The following is a 25,928-nucleotide window of genomic DNA, read 5'->3' on the forward strand; positions in this document are numbered from 1 at the left end:
ACGCTTCTGCGTGCCCGTCGACGCCAAAGGCTAAAACTTCTTGCTCCCGAGAGCGCTTTGAGTGGCCTTGATGAACTACATTTAGGTAAAGTCACAGTAGGTCTAACGCCACCGTGGCGGATAAGTGTAGCTGCGAAATAGGTGCATTTCGCTTTGAGTGTCGACACTGCATAAATGTGACAGTAATTGCACACAATCAGTATAAGGCCAACATTGTGGGACCCATACAGACAACAAAACAGCCGCTAATAGGCCCAGGCTAGATGGCAATCGCCATAGTAGGCTACATCACTGAAACACTCGCCTGACGCGGTAACAAAATCCATGAAGTAGTCTTTTTAATCAAAGAATTGAAAGAAGCTGTGCTTAGTCAACTAGCCATAACACCACTCGGGATCCTGTAACGACCTCTCGAGTTGGCTTATATACGTACCAAAGTGACCGAAATTTCTGACTATGGTGGCTCATTACCCCAAGCTAACGTACGTGTTGAACTCATGAAGACAGAGTACATCACCAAACAGAGAACGACGCCAAATCCTCCTTAGTCGCCTATCTAAGCATGTGCTACTTTCATTTGTGCAACATATGAAGAAGGAGCAAAAAAGATTCGTGACATTGTTCTCATCCGGAAGGTCGTCATATGGAAAGAATTGACGAGCTCCACCCCTGAATTGACGATGGTAAGCTTCTTCAGCAGATCATTCGTGAGAATGCTTGTGTCTATAGTCGACGAGTGCCTTGCAAAGCTAGCACATGGAACATCTTTCATCCGCTTGGATGCACGAGCAGGCTACTGAAACGTTCCCCTAGCCAAAGACTAACGAATACACAACTTTCATCACACCAGTCGGAAGGCTCCAGTTCTTGAGTGTTCCGTCCTGTATCCCTACGGCACCAGACGTCTACAAACGGGACATGCTCCGAGCGATAGGAGGGCTAGTCATCGCGATCTTTCGGCAAGACATCATTGCCTCAGGAAAGACAACTGAAGAACACGATACCAATTTATGGTGTTTTACAGAACCTGCAACCTAGAGGTGTGAGCCTGAAAAGAGACAAGTGCTCATTTTGTCAAACCGAACTCGCATTCCTGGGGCATATAGTATCCGCAGCAGGAGTCAGCCGCGACCAAGGCAAGGTCTAGGCCATCGCACAACCTGACCCAACACTAGATCTGTCGGATGTGAGGTCCTTGTTGGGCTCTGCAAATCATCTGGCAAAGGTTTTCACAGGCTTAACACGCTTAAACCCTTTTCAAGACTTGCTGTTCCAAGTTGCTGAATGGCAACAGGATGAAATTTTGGAGTGGGTCGGCATGAAGTTTGAAGGTTGGCCAACTTGAACTTGCAGGTGGGCCAACTTGAAATTTTGGAGTGGCGCGATTTCAAATTTGGAGGTGGGAGAACTTAAACTTAGGGGTGAACCAACTTGAAATTTGGAGATGTGGGTGGGCCAACTGAAGTTTGGGAGAGGATTGACTTAAAATGTGGGGTTGGGCCGTTGAAATTTGCAAGAGGGCCAAGTTAAAGTTCCAAGTAAGTCAACCTGCACTTTGGGCGTGGGCCAACTTGCAATTTGACAGTGGCCCAACTTAAACTGGGGATGCAGCAATTTGAAATATGGGGTTCGTCGAAGCTAAACTTTGGAGGTGGGCCCACTTCAACTTAGGGGTGGACCAAGGGAAATTTGGCCGTGGACGAATTTGAATTTGGGGCTGGGCCAACTCAACTTTGGGGCGGGCTAACTTAATATTTGGGGGGATGCCAAGTGAAATTTGTGGGTGGTTCAACTTGAAATTTGGGAATGAGTCAACTTGAAATTTGGGGGCCGGCCAACTGAAATTTAAAGCCTGGCTAACCTGAAATTTTGAGTTATGCTTAGGCCTACCTAGACAACGCCAATGGAGTTACTGCATCCTTTCTTCTCTTAATGCCAACGAGAATATAGGCTTTCTCCGTTTGCTCTCTGATCCCCAAGCCTCTCTTCTTGTTTTCTTACTTTACGCCTAATTTATTCATTCCATCGCCCTTTGCATGGTTCTTATCATGTTCTCAAGGTTCCTTGTCAACGTCCGAGTTTCTATCCCCATATGTTAGCATGAGTAGAATGCAGTGATTGCACATTTATTTTCAACAACAGTGGTAAGCTCCAAGACAGGATTTGGTAATGCCTGCCGCATTAAGTCAATTTTTATTGTACTGTAAATTTTCTTGTAATGATAAGGGTCGCCTGTGAGTGATTGACCTCGACAGACGTACTCCTGTGCATAGTCTAGAGGCTGACTGGCGATCATGAATTACTGTTTCTTTGCCATGCTGTTAAAGATTGATTTTGGCTTGTGCATAATAATTACACTCTTTAATTACACTAATTACTCTACGTTGCTCGGTTAAGGTCGCAATCATTATCCTTAATCATTGTCCTCAATCAGGAGAATGTCGTCTGCAAACCGAAGGTTGCTGAGATACTCGCCGTTGACCCTCACTTCAACGCCTGCTCAGCCTAATTCCTGAAATACTCCTAAGCATGCAGTGAATAGCATTTAAGAGATTGCGTATCCTTCCCTGAACGCTGTCCTGATAGGTAATTTTCTGCTTTTCTTTTGGAGAACCAATGTTGCTGTGAAATCTTTGTAGATATTTCGCAAGACATTCACGCACGTCTTCTGCACTACTTCATTACACCATACCTCCATAGTAATAGTATCTCAACTAAATCAAATGTTTTTTCATAATCTATCAATACCATATAGAGAGGTTGATTGTGTTCCGCAGATTTTGTAACTACCTGATTGATGAGGTGGGTGTAAGTCATGGTAGCGTAAGTCCTGAAGCCAGCCTGTTGTTTGTGGTGATTTAAGTCAAGTGTTGCCATGATTCTATTGGAAATTATCTTGGTGAATATTTTATACAATACTGAAAGCAAGGTAATAAGCCTCAAAGGAGGCATGACACCCAATTTTCGATCATATTCTGTATTGTGTGAAGTAATCCTTGTGCGTTCAGGAACACGCTGGGCATTTGAGCCAGCACGTAGTTTGTTATTGAATTTTTTATGTTACACTCGAACGGCATAATCGTCTGACAACACAGACACGTTCGCGAGCCGTGACGTCTCATGCGGCATGCTAGCCGAGCAAAATGTATATTTCACGAACAACCCGCGTTTCAGCTGTGTGCGCATGCGGGTATCTTCTGCTTTTTCAGCTTGCCATTGGAATTGTTCAACTTGCAGCGACTGAAAAAATTCCCCCGCGGCGCCTATGTCGCTCTGTGGGGTACCAGAGCGAACGATGCAAGGAGTGCTCCGTATCGTTCTTGAATTTCCCCGAGAAACCCGTCAAGCGTAAGGCTTGGGAAATTAATTTGGGCAGGAACGAGTAGCGCTCACCTGGCGCTTTCGTTTTTCAGACCACACAGCTACGACGACGATTTGTGCCTGCTCGCCGAGATTGGGATACCCGTGAAAAAGCTGAGGCTGCGGCCAGACACGATGCCAACCGCGTTCGCGAACGGATCCATCAGCCCGGCAGTACCCCGGCCAAACGCCAGCCTTAGGATTTTTTGTATTGGTATTGGGTGCAATAAAGCAAGTTCAATTAAAGGTTCTGCCAAAGCGCACACGCGCAAAGTCCTTATGCCGTGGATATACGTGCGCGGGCATTTGCTTACACATTCCGCACGCAACTACACAGGGAGAAATGCAGAAACTCCACTTGAGTTGCCTAAGAATGCGTGAGGCTTTCCATAATTTTCAGTTAACCTGCTCACAAATTTCAAACTGGCCACCCACTAAATTCAGTTGGCCCACCCTCAAATTTCAACTTGGCCCACCCCAAAATTTAAGTTTTGTCCACGGACAAGCTTTAGTTGGCCTACCCCCAAATTACAAGTTGGGCCCGCCCGAAGTATCAAATTGGCTCACTTCCAAATGTCAAGTTAGCTTAAGCCGAAAATTGAAGTTGGCCTAAACCTAAATTTGAAGTTGGCCTACTCCCTAATTTCCCTTGTGCCACCCCCAAATTTAATGTTGACCGTCCCCAAATGTGAAGTTGGATCACCCCCAAATGTCAAGTACGCGCATACATAAATCGAAGTTGGCCCAACCTCAAACTTCATTTGGCCTACCCCCAAATTTCAAGTTGGCCCATCCCTAAACTACACTTGGCCCAATCCCAAATTTAAAGTTTGCCTACGTCCAAATTTCAAGTTGGCCCGCTCCCAAATTCAATTTAACACATGTCTAAATTGAAGTTGGCTCATCCCCAAATTTAAATTTGCCACGCCCTCCAACTTAAGTTGTCCAGCTAGAAAATTTCAAGTTTGCCCACGTCCAAATTTCAAGTTGGCCTACCCCCTAACTTCAAATTGGCCCACCCGAACATTTAGGTAGGCGTACCGCTTCTATAACCTTCTACATACATGTTCTAGGGTGCCCTACGCATCCATATGTTCATTCTTTTTATTTCATTTTTTGGTTTAAATTTGTAGCGCCTTCCTTTCGGTGCTATGGCTCGAAGGGAGAAGGCGACGACGAAGTCGCGCGCTTGGTGTGCCCCTTGTTACCCTATATCCATATGTTCGCCAGTGTGAGTGTTACGACATGTTACTATGTAGCGTGACTGAATGCGTCACTCCATTACATAGAAATGCTGACCCGGACGCTTTCGAACTGCAACCTTTCTTAAATCTCCAACGCGTACCTGGATTCCTCTACAACACTCTTCATTTATAGAGGCAAGTTGTGCTGCGTCCAGAAGATGCCGCCGCTTCTTCCTCCGCTTATGAAGTTGTAACCGTCAAGCTTGAGAACATTTGGCCGGCAGACCCTGCCCTTTGCTTTGTTACCATCGAGCTTCTTTTCCGCCGAAATCGTGTCAACTAACAGCAGTCAAAGTTTCATTGCGTTATCAGTGCTCTAGCAACTTCAAAAGCCTCCGTCGTTCGTGACATCCTTTTGACGCGTCCTGCCGAAAATCCATACGACGTCTTGAAGGCTGGGCTTTTTCGCCGCACGACAGAACCTGAGCAACGTCGGATGCAACTTTTCTTCGCCACGGAAACGCTTGGCGAGCAAAAACATGTTGTTTCGTCACATGCGACACCTTCTTGTCAACGGCTCAGCGTCACGGACACTATCATTTTCGGAGAGCTGCTGCTTCATCGACTGCCTCACCAGATACGCATGATTCTAAGCGTATCGTCCACCGATTCGCTCGAAGCATTAGCTGGAAAAGCAGACAAAATTATGAAAGTATGCGTCCGAGGCACCGCTGCAGCATCCCATGGTGATGGTGTTGCCGCCGACGCACCAGCTCTGGATGACATGTTGAGCGCATCAATAAGTCGAATGGAGACCTCGCTCGACAGGTCGACTAGCTTACGACTTAGATGGCTGGATTTCATCCACAAGCTCCTCGTTCATTACCCGAGCCACCATTTAATGGACGAACCACGGAATTTCTCCTTCACCACCTCTGTCGTCTTCAATCGGTTGATACCACGTTCGTTACAGTACCCACTCCAGACAGTGCCGTGTTGTCGGCCCCGGGGCCAGCCGTCCCTTCCACGTGACCGATCGCTTGACCAAGGGTTCACTACGTCGTAGACGCCGGCGCCGAAATTTGCGTTATTCCGCCATGCGTTGTCAGACCGTCGCCGACGTGATCATTCTACGCCTTTACTCACTGCCTTAAATGCTGAACCATTAAAGCTTACGGTCTACAATGGATCATTCTGGACATTCGACTGAAGCATAAATTTCGCTGGTGTTTTCTTGTAGCTCACTTCCGTATTCCCATCGTAGGCGCTGACGTTTTGTGGCATTTCAAGCTCCTAGTTGACGTCAGATAACGTAGTCTCATCGACACAGAAACCCACTCGAGTGTCCAAGGCATCTTATCGCATGTTCAGCCACTAAAGCTTCTCCACACGCACTCCAGCACTCCATCTCCTTGGTCACCAATGCTTGCGGAATTTCCGGACGTTTATCTTCTTCATTTCACTGACACACCTGTCGTACGTAAATTAACGGGCCACATCGTCAAGAAAGGCCCATCGGTATCCGCCCGACCTCGTCGCCTAGCATCATACCGCCTCAGATCGTTCGCCTAGAATTTGAGCACATGCTGGAACTTGGTTTTGTGCGGCCTCATCCAGCCCGTGGTCATCAGCGCACCCCATTGTACCCAAAAAGAGTGGCGATTGGAGACCTTGCGGTGATTATCGGGCTTTGAATAAGGTGACCATTCCCGACCGATACCCGATTCTGCATATACAGGATTTCACTGCCAGACTCCACGGCTGTACAATGTTCAGTAAAATGGATTCGGTAAATGCGTATCCCCAGGTCACTGTCGAGCCATCCGATATACCCAAGACTGCAATCATCACTCATTTTGACATACTCGAATACCTTCGTATGCCGTTCGGACTGCGCAGCGTGGCCCAGGCGTTTCAGCTTTTTGTTGATGAAGTGCTTCGCGGCGTCCTGTTGTTTCGTCTATTGAGATGGTACCCTTGTCTTCAGCTGCACTAGATCAGCTGCAAAAGTTTTCACGCGACTGCGACAGTATGGTCTCGTTGCCAACGCCTCGAAAAGCGAATTCGGTGTCTCAGAGTTAGATTTCCTTGGTCATCGTGTCGACCCTCACGGTATTGGCGGCGAGGAGCTACGGAGTCACCATCTATCGGAAGTGCCTCGCTGGCGTAGTATGAGGGATCACGCGGCGCGCTCCTCATAGGTTTTGCTGTCAGCGCTCACTGAAAAAACCACGCGCGAGCTCTCCCGGACATTTCTGTAAGTACTTTCGAAACGAGAGAAGTTTTTCAGTGCCTAAATAATAATTTTGGGCAAACTGAAAGCCCAGAATCGTTTACAGACGCTATCTCTTCACCGAATACATACAGTGAACGCCACTGCGCGCGGTCGCCGCGATGGAGTTTCCCGAACCGGCTTCTTGTGGGAAAGGAAGGTAAACGCTGAGAGCAAACTATGTGAAATATGCTGTTACAGTATTTGTATAACTAAATGGAGCGTAATAGCATGAATCCTCAATACAGCGATCGCATAGATTCGCAGCGACCGACTGCGCGTCTGCCTGCTTGTCCGCGCACTCTTTCGTTTTCGCCGCGTGCGCGTATTCGCACCGTGCCATGAGCTTTAGGCCGCAGAATACGAGCATTTGACAGAGGGAAAAACTGGGTTCGGTCAAACAGCGGCAAGATTTTGGACAGGAAAGATGAACCGTCACCGATTGTGCACATTCGCAGTGAACGTGATCTAGAAAGGATGAACTAGTTTGCGTCGACTCCACATATTTCTTCTGTCACTCAGTGCTTTTGCAATGGCTGTGTCCCCAGAATACGTTAACAATGCATTTCACCTTTCTAAAAACCCTTTCACGTGTTTTCACTTGAATGCGCAGTCCCTGAGAAAGAAGCAGGATTAGCTGTCAGTTTTCTTAGATTAATTTGTTTTCAGTTTCGACGTGAGAATGTTTAGAGACATGGTGTTCTGCGAATACTGAAATTTTCAACCGCGGAGGTTATCATGGCTTCTTTCTTAATAGACAACATTATCAAGTTAGCGGTTTAGAAGTTCTCGTGAAACATGAGCTAGAATGTGAAATAGATACGAAGTTTTAAATTATATCCGAGGACATTGAACGTTTGACATTATTATCCCGCGAATATATTTCCACCGTCATGTATCGGCCACCGAAGGCACAAATGCAACATTTCATTGAATACCTAGAAAAGCTTATAAATTACGTTAATTCCAAAAACTCGAAACTAGCTATTGGCGGAGACCTAAATAATGATATCTTAAAATCTTGCCGCATTAAAGAAACACTCTTTTCAGCAGTAGAGTCATCTGGTCACGCTATCATACCAGATACAGCAACGCGCGTTACCTCCCACACAGAGACACTCATCGACCTCTCTATTACAAATATACATACAGAAAGTTTGACAACTGGCGTTCTGAATTGTGATATCAGTGACCGCTTGCCGATTTATTTGTTTATCCGGGCTGAAGACAAACTTACATATGCTTAAATGAACGATGTAAAGATGGTACAAAATATCGTACCTACAACTTTAAACGCCTTCTACGCGTCCCTTGAAAGGGAAACTCGGACTGACATTTACCATTCTTTAGCGGCCGACGCTGCATACGAGGCTTTCATTTTTGCTTTCGACCGTATTCAAACATTTTAAGGAAAAAATATTGCGAAAATGTAACAAAAGCCGGAAACAGTGGATCAATCGCGAGTACCTGCGCAGAATAAAAAAGAAAGCAAAAGTGTTCCAAAAATTTTTTAAGACAAGATCACCAGAGGATCTCGATAGTTATAAAAATATTGTAATAAGCTTAACACTTTCTAAAAAATGAAAAGCGCTCTTTTCTGCACCATCAGTTTAGTAAAGAGAAATGTAGGGATAGTGCTCAGATGTAGAATAAGCTCAACAGTCTGCCAAATCGCACACCAATCTCGGTAACAGTCACAGAGCTATACCATCAAGGACGTCGTATTGAGGGATTCGAGTTTGCTGAAGAATTTAATACGCTTCACAGAGATGTCAAGCAGGTTTAAACATGCCATAAGTAGCAACCCTTCTAGCATGTATCTGGAACCAACTAATGAGGCCGAAACATGTGCCATATTTAACTTATTTAAAAAATGGCAAAACACGTGATATTGATGGTACAGCGATAGCTCCAGTTAAACACGGGGTCGAAATAATAGCTCCAATATTGGCATATGTATATAACTTATCAATATCTTCAGGTTGCTTTCCGAAACTGATGCAAGTAGCTGAAGTCAGTATGCTTTTTAAAATTGGTGGCAGAAATGACATGGCTAAATATAGGCCAATTTCGATTCTACCCATTTTTTCAAAGGGCTTGAAGAAGATAATTTATGAACGACTAATGAAGTTTTGCGTGAAATTTAGCTTGACTACTTCGTCACAGTATGGCTTCTCACATAACAGGTCCACAGTACAGGTCTCCTGAAGCAAAAATAATTAATTCTTGAGTCCATTGAAAACAAAGAATTGTGCATCGGTGTATTTGTAGACTACTCGAAGGCGTTCGATCTGATCAACCATGAAATACTTTTGGAAAAATTGGAATTATATCGCATTCGTGCAATCGCAGCGTTCCTCCTAAAAACTTACCTACAATATCGATGCCAGTGCGTGGCGATAGCAAACCACGTGTCTACTTGCCAGAATATCACCACAGGAGTCCCTCAGGGAAGCATCCTGAGCCCATTATTGTTTTTGCTATATAATAGTGACATAACTATCAGCAACGATCCAAGTTATGTTCTGCATACACATGACACAAGCCTTTTATTTCAAAGCAACGACGTGCAGCACGTGATCTTGGTTATTAACGAAACTATGGAAAAACTTAGTAAATGGGGCGCTGCAAATTGCGTGTTCATAAATTCTAAAAAAAGAGTGTTGTTCCACGCGCGTCAAAGTTCGCTTATTGTAAAACCAGTCATAAAGTTCGACACCTGCAACACTGGAGTAGTTGATACTGTAAAAACGCTAGGAATACTTTTCAGTAAAAACATGAGATGGGATCCTCACGTTAGCTCAATTAAGTCTCGCGTAAATAGGTGTGTTGGTGTTCTAGCAAAATTTCGCTCATACTTCCATGCATCCGTAAAATTAATTTATAACACACTTTTTTATCACATCTTAACTATTGTTTCCTGGTTTGGGGAAATACCACATCGTCTAACATTAGCAAACTGCATGTGCTACAAAAGAAGGCGTTAAGTCACATCGCTAGAGCTGATTACAATGAACACACTGCTGAACTGTATCGTCCGTTTAAAATTGTTCCCATGCCCAAACTTTACGAGTATTTTCTATGCATGAGATACAAAAAAATCTGTATATAGCTGCGAGTATGCATTTCTTAGCATGTCATTGCTGAAAACTAATACCATTGTATATCCATTCCGCAGTAAAGAGTATTGGCACGTGCCATTTTGTCGTACTGAGCATGAGCGGCAAATCTTACGTCATGCACTTGCACTTCTGTTGAACAGACAATTTTCCAAGACATTCATGAGGAAATTTGCAGCATACGTAACATGCGAGGGTTTTTCATTCCATGATGTCAGTACTCTTATACCACTGCTGTTAGTATTTTTATGTATTTATAATTACTGTCAAGCTGTTCGTATTATATTACATTGTGTAACACTAAAGGTTCACCTGCAATGATAAACAGTTACAATGCCTTGTTAATGCCATTTTTTTGTATGGCTTGTATATGGGGGCTCGGGCGCTTCTCAACTTAATTGATTTTCACTTTTCGCCCGAGCATTCCCGCATTGTGATGATGCAAATAAATTTCAACTTCAACTTCAATTTCTGCGGCACTTGAGCACCAAAATGAGGTGACGCGTCTACAGGAGAACAGAACGCTGGGAACTGTTAAGTCCTAAGCTTGTAAGAAAGGGAGGTGTGGCGAGTGTCACCGAACACAGAACCCTAAGCGGCAAGCAAGCCAAGCGCACCGCTGAGAAGACACCGGCTTCCCTGAGGAGACGAAGAGAAACGCATCATCTTGTGCGATCGCAATGACAAGCGAGCAAGTCAGCCTAGCAATGCACCAACCAACGTAGTTTGCTACTCGTTACAGGACCCGACTACTAAAGGTAACTGCGTAGCTGTGATGAAACAATTAAAAAGGCTCAGCGAAAAAAGTTGTTAAAGTTCTAATCTTGTCAGTATGTGACTGCCACTTCGGCTTCTACGAAATTATTGCTGATCATATACGCTTACAAATATAAACCGGCGATATAAATATATACGCGTGTTGCTGAGTGAGTCAGTCACCTTGTCCTCAATTGAACGGGATGTCTCAAATGAAGTCACGCCTGCGAGTCCATGACCAGAGTAGCTTGCAAAGTTGCAGTAGCCTTGTGGAAAGTACATGAAGTAGTAGCCCGTTGGGTCGTCTCTGTACACAGCTCGCCAGCATTCCTGCGAAATAAATAAATAAATAAATAAATAAATAAATTTATTTATTTATTTAAAAGAACCTTACAGGACCTATGGCAGGGCATAAAGTAAGGGAGGGCACTTTAATCAGTAAAGATATAAAAAGTACAAATTTCCAACAGGATCAGTGCTATAGCAAGATTGCCCTGTTATACAATATTCAAGGCACAGGGAATACAAAGCAATATCTGAACACTTGTCGCCCCAAACACGAACACTTGTTGCCCCAAACACGAACACTTGTTACCATTAACAGAGCAAAAGGAATATTGTTTATGAAAATAAAATACAACATTGCAAATATGCACGATGAAATACTGGGCATCCGTGAACGGTATTAAATGGGTAAAGCGTGAGTAAGTGGCAGCGGAACGTGTCGGGGTTAGATATGGACGCTAAGTTATTAGGGAGGTCATTCCAGAGGCGAACGGAACGAGGTAGTGCAGATGAATTAAATGCATCTGGTTTACCGTATATGCTCATGAAACTGAACTGATTATGTAATCTCCGTGAGAAAGAGTGGGGTATTTGCAGTTGTAACCGGGTTCGTTGATTAGTGTGTATATATATAATGGTGGAATAAGCACAGAAGAGCGATGTTGTGGCGCATATCTAATAGCTACAGTAGAAGGTCTAGTTTAATTTGGGTAATGCTTGAGTTTATACTGTAGTTACGTGATATGAACCGGGCTTCGCTATTTTGTATACTTTCCGTCATATTGATTAGGTAATTTTGAGGAGGGGACCAATTTGAGTAGGCGCATTCCAACTGTGGCAAAATGAATGTTTGGAACGCGAGTTTTCGAATGTTTGTCTGGGCATTTCGCAAGTTGCGTCGTGGATAGCCAAGAGAACGTGATGCTTTGGCACATGTAGAAGCAATGTGTGGGACCCATGAAAGATTCTCTTTAAGAAGGAGGCTTTTAAGAACACCAAGGTACTTGTATGCTGTAGTGTGGAAGAGCATAGTGTTATTAAGGTGTTACGAAAATTTAAAATTTTCACATTTTCGGCTGGAGCACATCACCTCGCACTTTGTAAAGTTTAATGTCATGAGCCATTTGTTACACCAGTTAGCGATAAGGTTACGATCTTCTTGAAGTGCCAAGTGATCGTCAGTCGTGTGAATAGGACGGTACACTATGCAGTCATCGGAAAAAAGGCGCATGCTGGAAGTAATCTGGGTGGGTAAGTCGTTAATGTAGATTAAGAAGAGTAAGGGGCCGAGGACGCTGCCTTGTGGCACTCAAGAGCTAACAGAAGAAGGCTGGGAATGACGACACTAGCTATGTTTTGGGTTCCTAATAAGCACGCTTGCCGCCAATTTTGTTGTAAATCTATTGTTACGGTGAAGGGAAAGAAGAAGGTGACATGAACTGGAGAAAGATGAAGACTGGCCGTTGCCTGAACGCCATATACACCAGTTGTAAATATACATTATTTAACCCTCGTGGGTCTGCTTTCTTCCTGCAACAGTTTTGTGGAAGGTGCGGGGTACAATTACGGAACGTCACAGCGGACATCATCTACCTGCCGCCACAATGGCAAATCAACCGACACAAGCGACAACGCCTCAGCACCCCGTGTCCATGGTCATCCTCCCTCATCCGCGGGACCCGGGGACATTATGTGGCGCGGGTAACGTCAACGTCGAGGACTGACTTACGATGTGCGAGCGAGTGTGCAACAACAACAGGTGGGATCCAACAATGATGCTAGCAAACCTGATATTTTATGTGAGAGGAACTCCGAAGCAACGGTACGATACACATGAAGCAAGCCTAACGAGCTGGGATGTCTGCAAAGAAAAATATGCGAGACCACTTTGGCAGACCTGTCGGTCGTCAGCTGGCAGCAAAAAAAGAACTTGCGTGTCGCGCTCAAACGTCCACAGAATCCTATGTCGTGTACATAAGGATGTGCTGGCCCTCCTTCGCAAGGCTGATAACAACATGACCGAGGCAGACAAGATTGGTCGCATACTAAAAGGTATTGCAGACGATGCCTTCAATCTGCTGATGCAGGCACGTGCCCAAGGGGAGGCTCGGGAGGCCCGCCCCCCCTCCAAAAATAAGTGGCATAACCCCCCCCCCCCACCCCCTGCCCACGCCACCACTCCTCACATACATTCCTAAAGCACCGCCAAATCAACCTTGAGAGGTGACAGTTATGCGGCGGTCAACATTTCGCTGCCTCTTTCACTCCTTTTGGAGGGCGGTAGGCCGGGGCATCTCCTGGGGGGTGAAGGCCAGTTTTCTCATCGATTCGGTGCCCTTGCGATTAGCTCGAGATGCGTTCAGTTGTCACCATCTATCGCAATGGTCACGCGCATCGCTGTTCCTTCGTTTGTTCAACCTTCTTTGTTTACACTCATACAGGGACCAGAAAAGGGATTCAGTTCGTACTAAGCTGGTACGTATGCTCTCGGAGCGAGTTGCGGCCGGAGAAAACTCCAGCTGTGTTTAAATTTTCCTTTTGCTTCGTTACTTCCTCGAATGACGGCTCACCGCGCGCTGGCAGATTCTCGGAAGCAATACCCATAATATGGGTTAGAAAGGTGGAAAATAAGATCATGGGAAACAACGTCCGTCATCAAACCCTGCAATAACCGTTAAACCCATAAGCAGTATGAATGTCACCCCTTAACTCATCTGGTTTTTCCCTAATTGTACAGCACTTTTCGTGCAAATTGGTAACTGGAAACAAGAGTCGCAGGAGTTTATAAATTACGATTTCTACTAAGGGAGAGAGCCGAGGCAACAGCCAAACAGGAAGGAGAAGCGAAAATTAACAAATGTAACCATTGTTTGTGAAAATATTTATGGATCAACATCTTTTTATTTAAAAAGGCAGCAGAAAGAACGCCGCCGGAAGTGGAGAATGATTCCGTGTGTTCCGAATGACGCTTATACAGTTGTCAGTCGAGCCACCCAACGCAGCCACTTCTCTGCTTTGCTTATGTGGGTGTTTTTCTAACCTTCCGCGTCCGGCGCTCTACGCGGTTGTACGGTACCGGCGGCCGCGTATCGCTACGAAACTTCCCAATTAACAATACGAGTCGGTTTTGTAACTTGGAAGAGCAGTAAACGAAAGATTGAAAAGAACGGTGATTGTTACGCAAATATATATTTCTCTATAATTATTCGAGACATAATACGAAAAACGCTACTAGAAATCTTTTTTTTAGACTTTCGCTTGTTTACTTATTCTTGGCAGTGTTATTTCTGCGCGAGTCCATTAAATTCTGTTCCTTGTTTGTCAAGTAAAGGAGAGGTGTATCTCACAGGCGTACCTGTGGATACACCTTATTTAATTTCTTTATGGCGAGTTTACGCGTCTTTGTAGCGAATGGTAGGCATTGTTAACGTTTATATTACTAAAGGTACCCCCTCCCCTTATTTTAATAGAAAAGTTGCCTTGGCTCGCCGCCCACGCCTACCCCCCGAAAAAAAAATCCTGGGTACGTGCCTGTCCTGATGTGTAAGGATTGTGCCACTGTGGATGCTATTATTAAGGAGTGCCGGCGTTTCGAATAAGCGAAGGGCCGCCGCGTCAGTCAGACTTTTTGACAGATGGCCCGCGACATCTTCTTGCGAAGGCCCGCCGCGGTTTGTTCAGCCGACAGGACCGGAACATATAACGCGCATCGTTCGCCGTGAGCTTGAACCCATGGCTCCGGCTCCAGTTCGTTCCGAATGTCGGGAAAGCGTGCCCGCTATCTCCATTAGACAAGCGGTCGTTCGGGAGGAAATAGCAGCTTTGGACATTCCATCTCTATGCTCGGTCCGCCATGCAAACACATACCACATTTCTGCGGTCGCTCGATCCCAGACGCAAAGCTTTCCGCCACTCCGTCGCAACCAAGCTGACTGGCGCACAGCGGATGGTAGACCCATCTGTTTTAATTGTTCCGGTATTGGACACATCGTCCGTCATTGCCGCTACCACTGGTCGCCGCTTTCTTGGTGGTCGTCTCCGAGTCACAACCACCAAGTGCCAGACAACCGTACTTTCTCGCCCTGTACGCCGACTAGGAACATCAACGCCGACAGAGCTCCTGCAAGATCCAGCCGGTCCCCGTCACCGCTAGGTCGTAGGTCCCGCTTGCCTCTCACTCACCGCTCTTCGTCCCCTTCTGCAACCGGTCGCTTAACTTCGGTAAACTAGGCGGTGCAGCTCCCGGAGGTAAAGCTGCATCTCTGACCCGGCCCACAAATCCTCTGTTGACTCTGCCTACACGTGGAAACCCACTGGACATTGAAGTTGATGGTGTTCCTGTTACATTTCTCGTTGACAGGGGAGTGCAGCTTTCAGTTATGAGCGCTGCTCTCCGCCGAAGGCTCAAAAAGGTTCTGACGCCCGCCGTACCGTGCACTGTGCGAGTCGCCGATGGGAGTACTTCACCTGTTCTTGGAATGTGCGCAGCACGTGTGACCATTGGGGGCCATTATACCGCTATTTTGTTTATCATCCTTGAGCACTGTCTGCATGACATAATTCTCCGCCTCGACTTCCTTTCGAAACACTCTGCCCAAATTGACTGCTCCGCAAAGTTGTACAGTTGGATCTGCCGCTTTCTGCCGACGCAACAACTTGTGCTTCACGCCACTTATGTTCTGCTGAGTTTGCAAGGCTGTCTCCACATGCGGCTACAAATATCCTCCTGACGCCCTGTCCTCCCGTACTTGAGGGCGAGTACGTCGTGTCGCCACTTACTCACTTGCTCTTGTCGCGCAATATTGCCCTACCGAGCATCTTAATCCGGATCCGCGAAAACTGTGCTCGCGTACTATCCTCAATTTTGGATGTTCATCGCATGTGCGGCCACTTTGTATTGCCATAGCGCATATCACTCCTTTGGAAGAATTTGACATTTCTTCTTTGACCTCTGAATCTTTCCTCAGTACCAACGGAGCTTTGTCACCCACTCCTTCGTACTCGACGTCTGCGGACGATGTTTGTAAAATGATTGCCCCTGACCTTCCTTCCGAGCGAACAGCTCTTCGTCACCTCCTATAATCTTGTCGAGGTATCTTTGATTTGGACGACTATCCACAGGGCCAGACAGCTGTTTTCACGCATTGCATCAATACCGGTGACGCCAGCCCCATTCATAGGCAGCCATATCGTGTATCCGCAACAGAAAGGACCATCATACACAAAGAGGTAGACAGGATAATGGACAAGGCCATCATAGAACCTTCCAGTAGCCCGTGAGCATGACCGATTTTCTTAGTAAGGAAAAACGACAACTCGCGGCGCTTCTGCGTTGGCTACGCTCACCGCAACAGGATAACAAAGAAGGATGGTTATCCCCTGCCTCGCATTGATGACGCTCTTGACTGCCTTCACGGATCCCAATACTTTTCATCAACTGACCTACCCTCCGGCTACTGGCAGATTAGCGTCGATGAGATGGACCGCGAAAAAACCGCCTTCGCCACACCGGACGGTCTGTACCAATTTAATGTAATACCATTAGGGGGATTATGTAATGCGCCAGCTACATTCGAGCGCATGATGGACTATCTCTTGCGCGGCTTATAGTGGTCTACGTGCCTCTGTTACCTCGACGATGCGATTGCGTTTTCGCCGAACTTTGAGAGCCACCTTCGGCACCTCACAACCATACTCTCCGTGCTTCGCAGGGCTGGCCTTCAGCTAAACTCCTCCAAGTTCCATTTCGGCCACCGTGAAATTAACATGCTCGGCCATCTCGTAAACGCTGCCGGAATCCAACCTGATCCACAAAAATTTCACGCCGTGCGAAATTTTTCTGTACCTTGTTCAACAAACGATGTCCGTAGTTTTCTGGGCTTATGCTCTTACTTCCGGCAATTTGTGAAAAACTTTGCCGACATCGCTCACCCTCTCACTGACCTTCTTATTAAAGCTGTCTCTTTACCTTGGGGACCACTGCAGGAGAAAGCCTTCTCTACCCTGATTGAGCGGCTTACAACTTCAACGATTCTGTCACACTTTGACCCTACTGTGGTCACTGAAGTACGAACTGACGCAAGTGGTCATGGCATCGGCGCTGTCCTCGCTCAGCGTCAACAGGGCCAAGACCGTGTCATTGTTTACGCCAGCCGCCTTCTTTCCCTGCCCGAACGAAATTACTCCATTACCGAGAGGGAATGTCTCGTGCTCATATGGGTGGTCGCGAAATTTTGACCGTACCTTTTCGGTCGGAGCTTCTGAGTCGTAAGCTATCATCACGCCCTCTGCTTGCTCTCCTCTTTGAAGGACCCAACTGGACTACTTGCACGTTGGGCATTGCGTCTACAAGAATATACATTTTCTATTATGTATAAGCCTGCATAAGGACGCTCACTGCGCCTGTGCCGCAATCCCGTCGATCAACCGGACGATACAGATGCAGATTCGGACATCAGTAGTCTATCCCTCTCCGGCTTCCTGCATATTGGCGACGAGCAACACCAAGATCCTGTTCTTGGAACACCTATGGAACGCCTAAGCTCCTCTCCTAATAACCCTTCCCTCGGGATGTTCACCTTGCGCGATGGAATTTGATGCCGTCGTAGTGTTCATTCATCCTGATAGCCCGGAGCTCCTCCTAGTCTCTCCCAAGCACCTTCGACTGGCCGTGCTCCAGCAGCTTCATGACGCTCCTGCTGCTGGGAATCTAGGCCTCACTCGTACTTACGACCGCCTGCGGCACCGCTTCTTCCGGCCCCAGCACTTATCGGTCTGTGCGCAATTATGTCGCTTCTCGTAACCTGTGCCAGCGCCGGAAGACGCCTGCTATGCCTCCTACATGTTTGCTTCAACCAATTTATAACCCTGCCGAACCCTTCTATGTGGGCCTCGACCTCCTTGGCCTCTTTCCAATTTCCATTAAAGGAAACAAATGGATCGCTGTAGCAACAGATTATGCCACGAGATATTCCATCGCACAAGCGATGCCAACGAGCCGCGATACTGATGGCGCCGACTTCCTGCTATACAACGTCATCCTGCACCACGGCACCCCTCGCCAGACACTCACGGATCGCGTCCGCTACTTTCTATCGAAGGTCGTCGATGATCTGCTCTACTCCTTTTCTACAGAACACCAGCTTGCTATCGCGTACCACCCTCAAACGAACGGCCTCACCAAGCGACTCAACCGCACACTAACTGAAATTTCATTTCATTTCATTTATTTTTCCCTTAAAGGCCCGAAGGCATTACATAAGGGGGGAGCAAAATCAAGGTCAATTTTTAGAACAATGAGAAAAAAAGAGTATAACAGTTAAATGTTCTTGTCACGCGTATACAATGCAAAGTAAAATTCACGGGATTGATACACGAGAAAAAAAGAAAAAATATAGATATATATATGAAACACTCAATTAATACACGAGAAAAATACAGTGAAAAAGGCATCACACGGGAAATAAGTAAAAATAAAAAGTAATCAGCTGTTCAGAGTGCCGAATTGAAGAACCTTTTGCCCTCATGAAAAATGGTCATTTAGTTTATCCCGGAATGATTTGCGGTTAGTGCATGATGCGATGGTATTTGGCAGGCCATTCCATAGTGCTATCGCGTCCGGAAGAAATGATGACTTTAAAGCTAAGGTGCGACAGTTGATGCGTGCGATGCTATGGTCATGGCTTAGGCGGCTAGACGTCCTGTGTGGGGGTTGCAGCTTTTCGTGTCTCGTGTGTGGGTGATAGTAGAAATGATGAAGAAGACAGATGTGAGATATAATGCGGCGTGACTCGAGTGATGGGATGGCCAGGGAGTGTTTCAGCGCGGTAATACTGGTTTTTCTTGAATAGCATGATGATATAAATCGGACGGCGCGATTCTGCACGGCTTCAAGGTCAGCGGCGAGGTACGCTTGTGATGGGTGCCAAATGGATGAGGCATATTCTAGTTTTGGGCGAATGAACGTTATATATGCTAGTTTTTTTATGTCGGGGGATGCAGCCTTCAAGTTACGGCGTAGGTATCGGAGTGTGCGAGAGGCTGTAGCGCAGATGTTTTGAACGTGAGTTACCCATGATAGCGATGGTGTTAGATGGAGGCCAAGATATCTGTAGGGTAATGCGGAATCAATGGAAAATGAGCCAATACTGTATTGGTGCAGATTCACGGTGCGTTTTCTGGTGAAAGACATGGATTTGCATTTGTTAATGTTTTAGGAGAGGAGGGATTTATCGCACCAAGAGGAGACAGTGTCAAGATCGGACTGAAGAAAAGATTTATTTTATTTATTTATTTCAGAATACTGCAGGCCATTGCTTGGCCCAAGCAGGAATGAATTTACATTGTTACATAACCAAAAGAATAAAATTTATACAATGTTAGCAGCACACATATATCAAAAGAATAAACCAAAAGAATAAAATTGTACAATATTAGCAGCATACGGATACCAAAAGGATAAAATTATACAATATTAGCAGCACAAGGATACAAAACATACATATCAGGTAAGGAGACGATGTAACGCATCAGAAAAATTTTGTGAGGAAAAAACAGATGCCGGTAACGAATTCCAATCTTCTACTGTTCTTGGGAAAAAACTGTACTTAAAGCTGTTAGTTTTGGCGAATATGGGAGCAAGTGAATGCTCATGAACGCTCCGAGTCCTTCTCACTAGAGGACGCTTAATGCACTCTGGAAGCTGGAGCTTATTTTTTCCTGTTAAACTATTGTTCAAGAATACCAATCTATTAATCTTCCTGCGGGTTTCTAGTGTATGAATGTTATTTGAGATCATTAACTGCGAAGGAGAGTCTTCCCTTTTGTATTTTCCGTATATAAACCTAACCGCTTTCCTATTGACTTTTTCAAGGGTCATTATATCTTTTTGTGTATGGGTCCCACACTGCTGAAGCATATTCAAGTAAAGACCGCACACAAGTTTCGTAAGCCAATTTTTTTATGTGTGCAGGGGCAGTTTTTAGCTTTCTTCGTAAAACCCATAGCTTTCGAAATGCAGATGTAGAAATATTAGTAATGTGAGCCGACCATTTTAACTTATTGTCGAGTGTTATGCCTAAATATTTATATTTGTCAACTTCCAAAATCAGGTTGCCGCGAAGAAAGTAAGGAAGCAAAACGGGAGACTTCTTTCTAGTTATACGTAAGAGAACAGTTTTTTCACTATTAAGTTCCATAGCCCATTTCAGACACCATTCTTCAATAGCAAAAACTGCTTTTTGAACAGAGATGTGGTCATGTTCAGATGAAATTTGTTTAAACACAACACAGTCGTCTGCAAACAACTTAACAGAGACATGTTTAGGAACAACCGCAACTAAATCATTTACATATATTAAAAATAACAAAGGTCCCAGCACACTTCCCTGAGGAACTCCTGAATGAACATTAACAACACTAGAAGCGGTCTTATTAATTTCCACATATTGCCGTCTGTCTGTAAGGTAGTCTTGAATCCATCGAATAATAAAAAATGGTATACCCATACATTCCATCTTATAGAGAAGTTTGCCATGTGGCACCTTATCGAAGGCCTTGCTAAAATCAAAGAAAACCACGTCCGTTTGCCCGGACATATCAAGCACCCGCGCAAATTCATGTACAGACAAAACAGTCTGAGTAACTGTGGATAACTCCTGCCGAAACCCGTGCTGATTATCCGACAAAAGATTATGATCGCTCAGGAACTTTCGCAGGTAACCGGCTACAATATGCTCCAACATCTTACAGCAACTGGATGTTATGGAAACAGGCCGATAATTTGAAACAGACAATCGATCACTTTTCTTATATACGGGAACCACCCGTGCTATTTTCCATTGTGAAGGAATTTTTCCGTTTGCTAATGAGAGTTTAAAGATGTCTGTGAGGCAGCCTGATATTTGTTCTGCGTAACGCCTCAAAAATACATTTGGAAGACCATCGGGTCCAACGGATTTTTTAGTGTCCAGTTTCAAGAGCATCGCCAGAACACCCTCACGCGTTACCTCAATGCCATCCTCTGGTGCAGCCACTGCTTTTATTTCATATTCATCTAATTCTGAAAACACCTCGTAGAAATACCGATTAAAATTCTCAGCTATTTCGGCAGCATCAGTGATAATCTTGTCCCTAACTTTTATTTTAGTAAGTGCATCTTTGGGTTTACTCAAATGCTGCCAAAATTTCTGCGGATCAGTCTTTAGAAACTCTGCTAATGTGTGTGTAAAATATTTAGTCCTGGCGCAGCTCACCTTTGATAATAGCTCACGTTTGATTTCTATAAACAATGGCGTTGACGTCCCCTGCTTCTTACGATATCTCTTAAGTCTACGCTTAATGTGTATAATTTCACGAGTAATCCATGGATGTTTCCGCTTTTTAAGTATTTTTCTGTTTGGAACGTATTTTTTAATGCAATGCCTAAGCACATTAGCGAACCTTTGCCAAGAGCTTTCCACATCATCACATGTAATCCCAACATTTTCTTCAATGTAGTCAATAATCGCCACATCGTCAGCTCTACTAAATTCCTTAACTGTAGCGACATCAAGCGCACGTGTTTTTGATTTTTCGACCTTCCAGGAAAAAGAAATTAACTTATGGTCAGATATGCCAGGTTCAATTGTAACAGTTCCTTGTCTAAATCCTTCACTAATGAACAGCAGGTCAAGAATTGATGTTCCGCGAGTACATTCAGTAACTATTTGGTCAAGACCAAGAGCAAGCATAACATCAAGGATTCTATCGCTCGTATGCGATAATCCAAAAGACAAATTGTTCCAATTTATTAAAGGCAAATTAAAGTCACCCGTTACAATAACATTCTTATTTCGTAACAACAACAAACGGTCATACAATTTACTCAAAAAGCTTTCATCAGTGTCTGGAGCACGATAAACTGCACACAAATAAAACGCCGTTTCCTTCACTTTGATTTTCAAAAAAAGGCTTTCATGCTCAGCAATCTGGCTTTCTACGTCAACATCGACAAAGGATTTAACAACCACAGCAACACCACCCCCTCTAGATCCTCGGTCCCGCCGATATAACCGATAACCTGGTGGGACAATGTCATCGTCACTTATTTGGTCGTGTAGCCAGGTTTCAGTTATGACACACACGTGCGGATCCAAAGAGTGCAAACAATCTTCCAGTTTATCTTTTTTGTTCACAATGCTTCTTGCATTGAAAGAAACTAACCGCACATCGGACGTATCTGGCCGTTAGCTTTCAAATAAGGATCTGGTGTTGCGCTCTATCAATGTTCTAGAGTTTAGAGCAGCATCCCATTTATAGTACCGCCCATCGATCTTCAACTTGTCATAAACCAAGGAAATCTTACTTCCAGCCTTTTTTTCAAGTTTTGCACTTTCCCAAAGATGCTTTCGTTTGCACAACGTTTCCGCGCAGTAGTCATTATCGATTCTAATGTTTTTTCCCTTTAGTTTAGATACATTGCTCCAGACCGCTTGCTTTTCTCTATAGTCCTGAAAGTACATTATGATAGGGCGATTAGAAGAACTTTTCCCCAGTCTATGGATTCGAGCTACAGATGAACACTGCACTCCCAATTTAGCAGAAAAGAGAATCGCTGGTTGCCCTAATCACTCTGTATATGACGCAATCATCGGCAAAAAGCCGTAATTCCGATTTTATATTGCAAGGGAGGTCATTAATGTAAATTAGGAATAGTAGTGGTGACAGGCCGGCGCCCTGAGGGACTCCCGATGTTACATTGGAAAGAGGAGAGTGGCTATCATTTGTAGAAGTGAACTGCTTGCGCCCTGAAAGAAAATTTTCTATCCAACGGATTAGGTTGACGGGTATTCCTAGTGATGAAAGTTTTTGTAGTAAATGATTGTGTGGGACCCGATCAAATGCTTTGGAGTAATCGAGGAATATAGCATCTATTTGGAGGTTGGCATCCATGGATTGGAGCAAATCGTGTATGGACTCTGCAAGCTGGGTTTCACATGAAAGGTGTTTCCTAAAACCATGCTGGTGCGAATAAAAAAAGTTGATAGATTCCAGATGTGTCATTAGGTTTGTGGATATAATGTGTTCGAGTAATTTTGATGGCACACTGGTTAGGGAAATACGACGGTAATTAGAGGCTAATTTGCGGTCCCCGGATTTAAAGACTGGGATGATTTGGGCAATTTTCCAATCATGCGGAACTTCCTCGGATTGTAAAGACTGGGTAAAGATCAATTGTAGTATCTGAGCCGAAGTCGTTGATGTGTTTTTTAGTAGTTTACTATTGATATGATCACAGCCAGTTTACTATTGATATGATCAAATGCTGGCCATGTGCGTTATCGACGATCACCGTGACTGGGACGTCGCTTTACCATACATCGCTTTCGCATACAACTCGTGCCGTCACGATACTGCCGGATTTTCGCCATTTTACCTTTTGTATGGCCGCGACCCCACCTTGCCCTTCGACACATTGATACCTTCCGCAGTACAATCACCCAGCACTGGTTACGCTCGCGATGCTAGTGCCTTAGCCGCCGAGGCCCGAGATGTCGCCCGTCAACGCGTCACAGTCTCACAAGCTTCTCAAAAGCGACGCTATGCCCTTCGTCACCGAGACCACCATTTTTCACATGATTCCCTTGTCCTTCTCTGGACGTCTTCACGTCGCGTCGGCTTGTCGGAAAAACTACTTTCCCGTTATTCAGGTCCGTACCAGATCTTACGCCAACTGTCCGACGTGACATAGGAGATCGCCCCAGTCGGTCAGCCTTCTGTGTATATATATATATATATATATATATATATATATATATATATATATATATGCGGGGGACCACCGCAGCAACTGTTGATGGCCAGTGTACTCGTATTTAAATCGATGCTTTTGAGTTAGAAAAATAGTAAAGGGTGCGCAATAATATTAGTGGAAGTACTGTTTAAAAAACTTAGCACATAGAAATCGTCGTCATAAGAGGGAATTTTTCTCTTGAAAAACAACGACTGCGCACACCGGCCACTCTTCTATCGACTGCGGATGGCTATACAAACAATGATGTTGTTACAGGAAGAAGGCAGGCCCACGAGTGTAAAATAATGTATATTTACAACCGTTGTATATGGCGTTCAGGCAACGCCCAGTCTTCGTGTTTCACTAGTTCATGTCACGTTCTTCTTTCCCTTCACCGTAACATCACCCTCCCGGTGGGGTTAGCTCCGTCCCGGTGCAAGTTACAGAGCCTCACTTAATGGGGGGACATAGGGCTTGAGCCTGGCGACATGGACAACATCGCTGATGTGTTGTCCCGGATATATATATATATATATATATATATATATATATATATATATATATATATATATATATATATTGATGAGGGAGTGGGGTGGACCACAAACAGCGACGAAATCCCACGGAAGCATAGTACCTTTCGCTGTTTCGACATCAAGCATGATTAATTGATTATCACTACGTATAGGTTCCCTTATATTGAGAAACTATAGCGCCTGGAGAAAAGCCTTGTTCAAACAAAGTTATATAATTTAGCACGAACTCAATATCGCACGTGTGCAAGATCAAAATATGAACGTATAGTAGGCACAGGCAGCATGCTGTCTACTTGAAAAACTTATTTCCATATCATTGCTTCTTTTGTACAGCCAGTCTAGCGACATCATGTTATAGGCTGTACATGCAAGCATGTTGTGCCAATCGGCCCAGCGCAACACTTCCTTGCTAGAGCTCCGGCGATGCGTTGCCTGGAATTATGTGGTTACAATCGTCAGATAAATTCTGATGGTGAATTTCGTTTGCACACCTGCAAGCGTGACGTTACTGACCTGCACTTCCAGTGATAGGCGCGTTAACAAAACGCACTATTTAAGATCGGAAGAGAGAAATCGGCCGGAGGTGCTTGCATATATCGTCCTATACAGTAATAGAAAGAGTTAGCATATCGTGAAATATTTTCGTTAGCGTTAGCGATCGACCTAGCGCAAACGCTATCGTATCATTCCGAGCGCTGCAGAACGTTGCCTTTTAAAATAGCGGAACTAAGCGGTGCGCTAACGCAGACAGCTGCAACTCAGCTTATATGTAAAAGTCCACTAGACAAAATCAAAGCAAATGCACATCAAATATGAATCTAATTCGATACTGTGTCCGCATTAGCAGAGCAATGACTATGGTGGCACTTTGCACTTCCGCAAATTATGATGCTGTACTTTATGCGCCATCTGCAGTACAAGAAAACATACGTAATCTAGGGCCTCTGAGATAAATGATCCGTTATGAACCATAAATTGTTCCTATTTCCTCCGATATTTAGCGCTGCACTGCGCAAGCACGTGCCGTCCAATTTCGGAGGCCTTGCCCAACTAGTTTAGCAGCTCTTGTTAGGCCTAAGGCGCCAGAAAATTGAGAACGCATCACGGAAGCAGCACCCCGTTGTCGCTAATGCTCTGCCGTTGAAGAGTATACTGACAAACACATAAAGTAAATACATGTATCGTTTGTGAACGGAGGAGCCAAAGAGTGAAGACGACGGCTTGATAGATCCAAAGCCGGCGGCTATCGCCTTGGCAAGGCCGCCACATTCCTGAGGCCAAACCGCCTTTGCTGGTATTAGCGTCTGGCACTAAATGGCAGAACTATTGGAAGCACGCAGCGCGTGAAGCTGACCTAGGGTTCTGCGCGTGCGCAATCTGGGATCGATACTCCGTTGCTTGCAGCATGCTTAAGCTCAACTAAAACCCTATCAAACCGTTAGGCTGTATAATAATGAGCACTGCAATTAGTTAGTGAACCAACCGGAGGGGGAATTAGGCGTCAAAGGGGTTCTAGAATGTTCGCATGATGCTATCCGTGGCTGCCTGTCATTAAGCGCTCTCGCTCTCACACATATACTATTAGGTTTACACTCTTCAATAATGCGGCTTCGTTGATTACATGTCTAAAACATTACTTAGTGG

The 25,928-nt window shown here is 45.0% G+C and overlaps 1 long non-coding RNA gene across 1 annotated transcript in view; it reads right to left on the reverse strand.

Annotated features, from left to right (window-relative positions):
* Positions 1-25,928, reverse strand: part of LOC129384932 (uncharacterized) — a 68,245-nt gene that overhangs the window by 15,690 nt on the left and 26,627 nt on the right. Inside the window, exon 2 of the long non-coding RNA XR_011893709.1 lies at positions 10,875-11,021. This is a non-coding gene — a long non-coding RNA (uncharacterized lncRNA). The remainder of the gene's footprint in view (positions 1-10,874; positions 11,022-25,928) is intronic.

This window comes from Dermacentor andersoni, chromosome 4 (assembly GCF_023375885.2).
Source record: "Dermacentor andersoni chromosome 4, qqDerAnde1_hic_scaffold, whole genome shotgun sequence".
In the NCBI taxonomy this organism is placed as follows: domain Eukaryota; kingdom Metazoa; phylum Arthropoda; class Arachnida; order Ixodida; family Ixodidae; genus Dermacentor; species Dermacentor andersoni.